We start from the raw sequence: 9192 nt of genomic DNA, 5'->3' as shown, positions 1-9192 counted from the left end.
CCCCCCCCCCCAAATGCCCTGATCTTGGTGGTTATCTCTTGATCTGGCTTTTTCCACAGTCAACCTTAACATCTCACCGATCCTCGGAGTTATATCCTCTCTCCAAGTGTTTTACTTGGCTGCAGTTGGACGGGAGCTCTGTGTTGACGTCGGTGCCTTTAAAGATCTTGACGAAGAACACCATAACCCCGGCTTGCTCTGTCCCAACCTTGTTATCTATTTGCCCCAGGTTTGCTCCCCAATCTTACTTTGGAATCCTGGTAGATAGTCTACTCTGTTTAGACTATGATTCATCCCTACATTGGAACCTTCCTCGTTCCGTCTATAATTGCTTTATATCAAGTTCAAATTGTTTAGTACCGGTGTTATCTGCTTGGTCAAGACGAGGTTCTCTCGATAGCAGAATATTGACTTCTTATAATTTGCTTGAAAACCCTTTGTGTCGAGTTCAGTATGAATCCAGGTTTGGTCTAAACTCCACTCTCTCCCTCCCTAATCAATGCTTGTTTTGCTCAGTTGTATCACTAGTTGGAAGACTGCTTCTGATCCTTAAGCCATTATCATTGTTAGAATGGTATGAGAGTTATTTGAAAACTGGTTTTGTCGGATCTCCCAGGGATGATCTCTTTGAGGGAGACTGCTTAGTGAAGCTTCGCATTATGATCCCACCGTTACAGTGTTGGGGTTACCTCGCCTTCACCAGCCTCCTATGTCCACCTCACCTCTTCCCTGAACCCAATCAAGAACTATTTTGCATCTCTATGGACGTACCAATTATCTCTGCTTGGTCAAGACGAGGTTTTCTCGGTAGCAGAACATTAGTGTCTCCAAAGTTGCTTGATAGATTGTTTTGTCGAGGTCTGTTTTTTAACCCTGTTCGGATGCTTGCTTTGTGTAGCCATAATTATGACTCTGGTCCGACAGTTTGCTTGAACCCTATCCTTGAACCCTTTGATCCCCTGTTTCTTCTACCGCCATTAGATCGAAAGCTTGGGTATGTTGAATTTTTCCATGACCAAACTGATTACAAGCTTTTTGTGGAATTCATTTACCTCCATTGCCATGTGAGGGATGACCCACCTGCTCTATTACGGCTTGTCACCCATCAAATGAGATTCCCGGTTTCATCTTATTCAAACGCCATGAGCACTTGGCAACCATCTCACCCCTTAGCCTCCTCCATGGAGCACACTCTTAAAAGCTCCTATGCGTCTATCATAAGAGTGAAGTATGATCACTTGTTTCTCAGGGATTTTCTGAAGCTTGTCTTCAATCTTGAATCGTACAAGACATCAAAAGATCTTCCATCCTTTGCAAGATCCTCAAGGTTGTGCATCTTTTTGGAAAACTCATGTAGTCTTTATCTTTACATTTCTTTTAACCTTTTGCTTCTAAGCTGTAATAACATCCCTTTTTTGAGATTTTAAGTCTAATGAAAGTTGTTGTTTGCCAAAAAAAAAAAAAAAACTTTACAAACTAATTAATAAATCGTATTATATGGATGTCAAACCCGATAATTTTTTATATAAAAGCATTAATCAACCCTTGGTCCAAGGGAACTTCCACTAACCAATAGGTTATGTGCCAAACTTCCGTACATCCCTTTATACTTCTATTATATAATTCATCCGTTTCAAAATATATGATGTTTTAGCTAAAACATGCATATTAAGAAATAATTATTTCTAAAAAGTTTAACCAATTATAAACAAATCTGCATAATATAAAATATGAAATTAATCTAAAAGTTGCATGGAAACTTGAAAATATATTATATTATGAAACAAAAATATTTTTCTAAATATCCTATATTATCAAACGTAGAGAGTATTATATTAGTAAAGAACATGTATAGCACCAAGTTATAAGAAAATGTACCTACATTTCTTTTTCATAACTACAAAACTTGAACATATTAAACGTTCGTTTCTATTAATATAGCCAAATTAAATTTAGACAACTATTTGTGTGAGTTTTTGGCACCCTCAATCGGCCAATATACTCAAGAAGATTAAAATGGAATGATTGTTCTTTATTCCTTCACGCTTGTCCATGTGAACATATCTTATCCTTCAACAAATCCCTTTGTCACGGGCCAGATTAATTTAACCATTATTTCTGAACCATCTTTTAGTCTACACATAGTCTCACTCGAAGACAAAGTTTATGACGTTCATTTTCATGTGATAATTGTTTTAGTAATCTCAAATGGTTGGACTTATCAAATCATTCCGTATAATAGAGGTTACAGGATGGACAGATAGACTAGTTTGGATTCTTTTTTTTTTTTTTGGTTTAAAAGAAATATCCCAATCCAATAATTTCAGTGTTAGACTTGTCCCAATTTATTATATGGTTTAACAAATATTTGAAATTCATCTAACATTAATATTTCTGGCCAATTGCAACTTTGCAAATTTGAAAGGAAAGCCACGTCGAAATAGATTCAATATTAAGGTGTTATAACAACAAAATCATCGTTGGTATATCTCTTTCGAATAATATGTTTCTATATTGAATGAGATGTACGTGGGAGTTCATACTACTTTTATCCCTTTTGCTGAATAAATAACAAGTTTGGTGTATTAGTGGTATCTGTTTTATCATCTTCGATTATTAAATATGGTCGACATGCCAAAGTGTGGTTCACGGGTAGTAGTTATTGCATATTGGAGAATCGAGAATTTAGTTATTCCCTTCGACAGGCTAGCTAGTAACAATATGATAATCATCATGCCATATAATTCTTTACTGTAAAGTTGATTGGTCGATTAAACTCTTATAGTCTAATTATCTTTTTCTTATAATGAATCCTCTTTGATTAACTAGATAGTATTTTTAAAAGGCGTGAAAAATGAAAGAAGTTGGTATGGTTCAATAAGTTTAAAGTTGAAATGATAGTAATGATATTTTGGTGATCATCTTCTTGTTGATTAAGGCGAAGTTAAATTTTACAGAACATAACAATTTTTATGTCACCAGGAGATTGAGTTATGTTTTCATCTGAAATCTTTCGGTTAATAGAAAATAAGTAAACGTGTAGTAAATCTTTCTGTAATAATGGCATATAATCAATGATCAAATTGAATAATCAAGTGAAAACGAAGTTGAATATTTTTCCTTTTGAAAGTTGACCCGATATTAATGGGATGTGCAAAGATTTGATTCACATAAACGATCGATAGTACACTATAAATTATGATGCTTAGGTTTTCATATGATACTATTTGTTACTACAAAAACATGAATCATAATATTCGTTCAAAAATCATAATCGAAACTGCCCACAACTTAATTAATTTCACATATACAATGAAAGAAAGTGATTATGTAGCTAGTTCTCATCGGGTTAGAATCGAAAAATGAGAAAAATAAATAAAAAGAATTTGAAATTAAGAAAAAATTGATTTTGAAGATCAAAGAAAGAACATAGGATTGATTTGATTTTGGAAATAGGCACTTTTCTTGTAGCGTGTTCTTTCGAATTCTCGTCTGGTCAGTCCAGGTAAAGAATTGCCCCTGAAATCTCAGATCGAAGAGATTCAGTTGGATGAGGCAGTTTTTAAGCTCAGCCATCGGTGGAGTTATGCAGTTCACATTTGGTAAGGATTCTTTGTTAAAAAAACATTTATATTCTAAAGTTAAGTTCTCTTTTGTAGTTTCTTTTGAGACTTAACCACCTATTAGGTTTAGTCCGATGAGGTCATTGTGAGGTCCGCCACTGTTTAAAGGCTTGACTGGTTTATATGCAGTGGATGCAGAAATTTGTACAAGTGAACGGTTACAATTTTAAGTGTTTATAGTATTTTGAACAGCTAAGTCAGTCATTTTCAAAAACAATCAGCCTTTTCAGTGGTAATTTTCAAATGCTAAGTCAGTCATTTTGTACAAATGCTTAGTCAGTCATTTTGTAAAAAATATTTTGAAGATTCAAATCAGTTTCCAAATAGACATAGATTTCTAATTCAAAACTATTCGGCGATGTGAGATATATTCACAATTGTTTCTTCGAGATGATGATTTTCCTAATCGTAGATATCGATATTTTCATGTATGGATCGACAGCTAAATTAGAGTCATAAAACTTGTGGATTGTGTTAAACAACATATGGAAGGAGCTCTAATATCATATTAGATAATAGAGTTATTAAGAACAATATTTATATCCGAAGTTCAATATAGATCATGAATGACTACTACATAAACAATATAGGCCAATCCATTCAAAACTAATTAGTAGTAAATAGATGGGTTTGTTGGGGGTTTAGTACATTTATAAAACTTAATTATCAGTTTGATACACTCACTATTTACAATAGAAAAAACAGGATGGTGTGAGATAGAGCTGAGTAGAAATAGAATTTTGAGTGGGACAGAGGGGAAGGGTGAAGGTTACCGAAATGTCCTGGTCAATGATTTTGGAAAGAAAAAGGAGAGAGGGAGAGAGGGAGAAAGCGTAGAACAGGAGAGAGGGATAGTGGATTTGTTAGAACATAGGCTGCAAATGGTTGCTTAAAATTGAAAGAATTGAAACAACATAGGCTGCAAACTCTTGTAAAAGATGCGGAGCGTTTGAGGATGAATTACATACTTTTCTCCTCTGCCCCTACGCGGTCAGAGTCTGGGAATTGACTCCAGGCCTGAAAAAACCCACCGACAACCTCCATCTGTCAACTTATAAAATCTGCAGGCCTAATGCAGAACCTTCCTCCAATAGGTATTGCATCCACTCCTATCTTCCCCTGGATTCTTTGGCATTTGCGGAAAGCGCGAAACTGTTTGGTGTTTGAGGATCGTGTAATCACCAAGATAGAAACAACAACCAAGGCTATCAGGAAAGCCAAATTATGGTACGAAGCACAAACCAAGAACTCCAAATCACTAGGGACCGCTCTGCACCTACAAGCTCGATAGCTCCTTCCTTCGGGTTTCTCCTGCTTCGTAGATGCTGCGTGGTCACCCTCTTCTTGCCAATGTGGATTGGGATGGGTGATCAAAGACCCGGTTACCCAACAGTCATCATCTTTCTCTGCCAATAGAGAGTTTGTAGGCTCTGCCTTAGTAGCAGAAGCTCTCGCTGTTCGCAGTGCTCTCACCAAGACCGCAGATATGCATGGCGCCATTAATCTTTCAGTGTTCTCGGATTCCAAAATCCTCATGACACTCATCAACGCAAAGTATAGTACTACAGAGCTCAAGTGATCCTCCATGATATAGCTTTGTTAAAGTCCTCCTTCGCTTCTATCTCTTTTAAGTTTATTCCAACAATTAGCAATGTTGCAGTTGACTCTGTTGCTAAGTCTGCCTTAATGGCTTTAAACAATTCCTCCAGTCATGGAGTGTAACTCTCTCTTTTCATTTTAATGAAATCCTTGTTTGCCCAAAAAAAAAAAAAAAAATTGAAAGAATTGAAAATTTTAAGTTGAACAAAATTGGGCTGAAAAATATTCAACCCATTCATCTCCAAAATAGTGGTTGAACAAGTTGAACATTTTTGCTGTAGGATTAGTTTGTTTTTTCAACTTTTTAGGTTGAATGGGTTGAATAATTATTTTCAACTTCTTCAACCTCTTCCATTCAAATGGTGAAATTTAGTTAAATAATTTTTTTCACCTCCTTCAACCTTTTCAATTGTGCAACCATTTGCACCCATATAGATTTTTTTTTTCTTTTACATCTTTCTTTCTCTCTCCTTCTCTTTCTATATATATTATTATTTTTATTTCTTTTTCTTTTCATCACATTCCTATTTTTCAAAATATTAAAATATTTATTAATATATTTTTTGTTTTCAATTTTTTTCGCATACAAAAAATCTATGTTTTTTCTTTATAATTTGATATGCATTTTCTTTTAATAATATTAAATATATTTTTATTCAAAAAATCTATATTTGTGTACGGTTTAAATCATTCAGCATGTTGGATAGATTTAAACCGTCCGGTAATATTGTGTACGGTTTAAACCATCCAGCATGTTAGACAAATTCAAACCGTCCAGCAATATTTGTATACGGTTTAAGCCATCCATCATATTTGATAAATTCAACCCGTCCAACAATATTTGTGTACGGTTTAAACCATCCAGCATGTTAGATAGATTCACACCGTCGAGCAATATTTGAATACAATTTAAACCATCAAGCATATTAGATAGATTTAAAACGTCTAACAATATTTGTGTACGGTCTAAACCTTCCAACATATTGGATAGATTAAAACTATCCAATAATATTTGTATTAGTACACCTTATTAAGTGATATTATAACGTGTACAAATGCATGTATACATTATTAAGTTTATAAATGTAATTTGTTTAATTCTTAGGGTTTCAGATGTCTTACAGATGTCTGTACCGCAATGGTTTTGTAAAAATTACATATGAACACTTAATAATGTGTACCGACATCTGTACACTTAAAAATGTGTACCGATAACTGTACACTTAAAAATGTGTACCAACAACTGTACACTTAAAAATGTGTACAAATACAAAATATGTATATAATATATTTAAAAATTATTAAACAAAATTCATATCAAATTGTAAAGAAAAAAATAGATTTTTTTGTATCTAAGAAGTTTTATCAAAAAAAAATTATATTAATAGTTATTTGAGAAATCAAGAAATATGGAGAAAAATAAAGGTACAATGACATCAAATGTAATTAATAAGGCTGTTGAATGACAAAAAAGGGCAGCCAAATAGACGAACAGTGTTAAATGTGGGTTTCTCAAATTGTAAATTGTGAGTGTATCAATCTGATAATAATGTTTCAAAAACGTATGTTTTTGCCAAATAACTCTATATTTTTATTGAACTTCTGATGTGAGAGAGAGAGTAGCCCATGCATACCGGTTCTTCTAGGAAAACATACCACACCATTTCATGGAGTCTATTGCGGATAAACTTGTATCATGTCTTGTGTTTATCTTCTTCTACTTGATAAGGTGTAGTTGTCCTGTATTTTAGGATCTCAAGTCTATCATGTGTATGGAGTCTCTTGTATAAATACTCTAGTTGGAGAATCAATAAAAGTTAAGTTGGTTTGATATCTAATTCTACATGGTATCAGAGCTAAGATCACAAAAATCTTCTAAATTCTTGTAAATTTTGATCTCTTCTTTCTTGAAAGTTTGTTTCTTGCGTGACAAGTAATCATGTCTTCGGTAGAAGATGTTTCTTCTGCAACAAAGAAGAACGATAGTCAACAGGTGGTGACTCCGGTAGTGTCTCCTTACACTTTGTCTAGCTCTGATAATCCTGGTTCCATGATCTCGTCGGTGTTGTTGAATGGTGAAAACTAAAATACAGGACAACTAGACCTTATCAAGTAGAAGAAGATAAACACAAGACATGATACAAGTTTATCCGCAATACATCCTTAATGATTACATCCTTAATAGCGTTAATTACACACCATCATCCTCTAATGCTCTTCCCGACTCCTCTTCATTGTCTTCGGCTTCGGTCCCATGTATCTCTTTTTCTCCTTTCACAGATTTTGTTTCAGATGATAAGTTTACTCCCACTCATCGTGTTTTTCTTGCGGCTATCACTGAGAATAATGAGCCTAAACATTTTAAAGAAGCTGTTCAGATCAAGGTATGGAATGATGCAATGTCTAAAGAGGTTGATTGTCTTGAAGTCAACAAAACAGGGGAGTTGGTTGATGTTCCTCCTAATAAAGTGGCTATTGGTTGTTAGTGGATTTATAAGACAAAGTATAATGCAGACGGTACTATGGAACGTTACAAGGCTAGACTTGTTGCTCTTGGTAATAATCAGATTGATGGGGAGGATTACAAAGAAACTTTTTCTCATGTTGTTCGTATGACAACAGTTCGCACTCTTCTTCGTCTTGTTGCGGCAAAGAATTGGGAGGTTTATCAGATGGATGTACACAATGCATTCTTACATGGGGATCTTGATGAGGAAGTCTATATGAAACTTCCTCCGGGTTTCCGTCATTCCCATCCAAGAAAGGTTTGGCGTCTCCGCAAATCCTTGTATGGCCTCAAACAGGCTCCTCGGTGTTGGTTCAAGAAGTTATCTGATTCTCTTTTGCGTTTTGGCTTCTTCCAATCGTATGAAGATTACTCACTCTTCTCTTATACTCGCAATAATATAGAGCTTCGTGTGTTGATATATGTTGATGATCTCATCATTTGTGGGAATGATGGATACATGCTTCAAAAGTTTAAGGATTATCTCAGCCGTTGTTTCTCCATGAAATACTTGGGTAAACTAAAGTATTTCCTTGGTCTTGAAGTCAGTCATGGTTCTGATGGTTTCTTTTTGACTCAGCATAAGTACGCTCTTAATATTGTTCCTGACAGTGGGGACCTTGCTTCTCGTACTGTGTTTACTCCTTTGGAACAGAATCATCATCTTGCTATTGATGATAGTCCTCTCCTCTCGAATCCTAAGTCGTATCGGCGTTTAGTAGGTCGCTTGTTGTATTTGTTGCATACACGCTTGAGTTAAGCTACTTTGTCCATCTCTTGGCTCAGTTTATGCAGACACCACGAGATGCTCACATGGAGGCGGCTTTACGCGTGGTCCGTTACTTAAGTGGCTCGCCTGGACATGACATTTTTCTTCAGTCCACTTCCGACTTGACCATTGATGTTTATTGTGATTTGGACTGGAGTTCTTGTCCGCTTACACGTTGGTCCTTTAGCGCCTATGTTTTCTTGCTTGGTGGTTCTCCTGTTTCGTGGAAAACAAAGAAGCAGAAGATGGTTTTTTATTATTCCGCAGAGGCCGAGTATCGGGCTATGTCTTTTTCTCTTAAGGAGATTAAGTGGCTTCGCAAGTTGTTAAAGAAATTGGGTATCGACCAAGCTGCGCCAGCTCGTCTGTTTTGCGATAGTAAAGCTACTATTTATATTGGTACGAATCTTGTTTTCCATGAGTGCTCCAAGCACATTTAAAATGATTGTCATGTCGTTCGTGATGCGGTTCGTGATGGCGTTATTGTAACACAACATGTTCGTACGACTGACAGCTCGCCGACATCTTTACGAATGCGCTTGGTCGCGATCAGTTTCAGTATATCTTGTCCACGTTTGGCGTTCGTGAACTTCACACTCCATTGTGAGGGGGAGTATTGCGAATAAACTTGTATCATGTCTTGTGTTTATTTTCTTCTACTTGATAAGGTCTAGTTGTCCTGTATTTTAGGATCT

The sequence above is a fragment of the Camelina sativa genome, chromosome 8, assembly GCF_000633955.1.
Source record: "Camelina sativa cultivar DH55 chromosome 8, Cs, whole genome shotgun sequence".
Taxonomy (NCBI): domain Eukaryota; kingdom Viridiplantae; phylum Streptophyta; class Magnoliopsida; order Brassicales; family Brassicaceae; genus Camelina; species Camelina sativa.
This window is presented reverse-complemented; position numbering follows the sequence as displayed.